At 40.3% G+C, this 2,362-nt stretch overlaps 1 protein-coding gene across 1 annotated transcript in view; it reads right to left on the minus strand.

Moving 5' to 3' along the window:
• The window catches only part of LOC106806462, a 74,317-nt gene that overhangs the window by 53,150 nt on the left and 18,805 nt on the right, over nt 1-2,362 (minus strand). The gene's annotated exons all lie outside the window — the stretch shown is intronic.

Consider the following 2,362-nt stretch of genomic DNA (forward strand, 5'->3'; position numbering starts at 1 on the left):
ATTATTATCATGAGCAGAAGAGCAAAATTATGGAAATCATACTATAGAAGCAAGAGTGAAATTATATACAATTTACAAATGCACAGTTTTACCTTCCTTCATAAATAACAGTGAAACATGGACTAACTTAACTAAGGAAGAAGTAAAAATGTTGGAGGATTTCCAAAATGAGTGCCTGCGCAGAATAATAATCACGCAGAAAACGCAAAAAAAATCTACGGAAAGGCATTGAAAGACGATAAAAATTCCAAGGAAAGATACGGAGAAATCAGTAAAAATATCATATATAGTTTCTATACGTAAATCGTGGTAAATACATTAAAAACTCATTATTTTATTGAAAATCCCCATACTTACTTATAAAACATCCAAGAGATGGCGCTGTGGCATGTAAACATTGGCTGTATTTTGATGAAAAATGTTCAATGAATGACGCACTCGTTTACTTCTGACAACGAGTGAAAATGCGGAAAATTTTTTACTTCGATGTGAAATGCATCGGCCGGGCATTTCATTATTTACGAAAAGTAAATAGGCCGGCGAAAAACGGTAGGTACAGGAACCGGTAACGTCGGTCACGCCCCATTCATGCCCATCAACGAAGAAGGCGGAGCTTATTCCGATTACAGAGATGCGAAAATTCAACAGAATGACGTAGTGCAGTGCGCTAAACAGCGTGTTATTTTAGTTTTTGTGCCAAACTCTATCGTAGGAAACCGTTCTAGCCTAGCAGAATGCCCTAGTTCCTGCGATCGGCGATTCCATGCTGTTATGGGTCCCACCTATAAAAATATTAAACAGAGGTGCGGCATAGGCTGTGATTGGAAGACACAAAGTGTCAATCCTCGGCAAGCCTCGGCATCATGGCCGCATCACGTCTAGGGTTGGTATAGCTCTAGTACTATAGCCCGCGTACAGTTTCCGCAGGGTTGGTAATGCATGGTGCTGCTGCTGTTGCTGGGGTTGGCGGCAATAATTGTGGTGGTGGAGGTGCTGTTGGTGATGCATGGTGAGGGTAATGATGTCATTGTTGTTGTTGTTGTTGTTGTTATTTTGTGATAATGATGATGATGATAACGATGATGAAGTTGATGATGATGTTCATTGTTTTTTTCTCTCGATTTTTTTGCGTTTAAGCTAATGGCAGCGGTTGTGGTGGTCGTGGTGGTGGTTATGATTTACTCTGCAAAATGTTTACAGTTACAAGACAACAGTGTCCCATTCCATTTAGTAGGTCTCAGGGGCGAGATAGTGAATATAGAAATAAGTTGTGGATATAGAAATCAGTTAACCCTAACCCTAACCCTAATCCTGGCCCTAACCCTGACCCTAACCCTATCCCTAATTCTAAAATGAAACAAAATTATCCAAAAATAAGCTAGCATTTAACGCGCCCTCTAGCAAATCACTATCTCTCCTCTGTGCAAAATTTCATTCCATTAACCTCCGTTTAACATGTGCACGACAACAAAGTGAAATGATTTCGGCCCGGGATTTGAGCATTCACTCCACGCGGTGTTTTCGTTAGCTGTCACTCAAGTCGCTATCAAGGTGCTGATAAAAGCGTGGAATTTCTTTCTCGACCTTGTCGAGAGCGCTGCTCATGTGATTCCATGACTCGCCGTCACGAAACTCGGCCTAAACCTGCTATTTCACAGCAATAATTGTTCAATAGCAATAAACGCCAGCTTTAAACTCTTTTCAGCTTTCAACAGACGCGCTATTGTGTGCGGTTGCCCACTACTCAAAGAGCCTAAGTAAAAACCGAGTTAGCCTATCAAAGGCAATTATGTTTCCGTTCAAATACACACAGTTGGGTTTTAAAATACTATCTAGGGATCCCATTTTCTCGTTTTCTCAATTTATCCTTCAGCAATATACGAATGCACGCACGCACGTACGCCTGCCCGGACGGGCACACGCCCAACCATAATTATACTGCCAGTCTGTCACCCTACATCATTTACTTCCACGTTAAAACTTCCCTAACCACTCGCTCACTACCTATAATGAAAGTGTCAATGACACTGTAGCTCACCACAAAAAAAGACACAAATGAGTGAGTGAGAAGTCAGTTTTAATTGAGCAACCATCGACGTACATTATAGAAATGAAGAGTATAATATGGGAGAACTCCCATTATATACTCTTGATAATTATATGTGTATTTTTTTATGTGAAAATAATAAATAATATTATATATAAATTATAAATAATTTATAAACCAAAGTGAATCACAATTTGTGACGGTAGATGGCGCTACACCCGCTTTGATGTTTCTTAGCATGCATATGTTTCCATGCCATCGAAGGTTCGTGTGACGTCAGTGTACGTCACGCACGAACTCGGCTATCTCCGAGGT

The sequence above is a fragment of the Priapulus caudatus genome, unplaced genomic scaffold (assembly GCF_000485595.1).
Source record: "Priapulus caudatus unplaced genomic scaffold, Priapulus_caudatus-5.0.1 Scaffold162, whole genome shotgun sequence".
NCBI classification, from domain to species: Eukaryota; Metazoa; Priapulida; class Priapulimorpha; order Priapulimorphida; family Priapulidae; genus Priapulus; species Priapulus caudatus.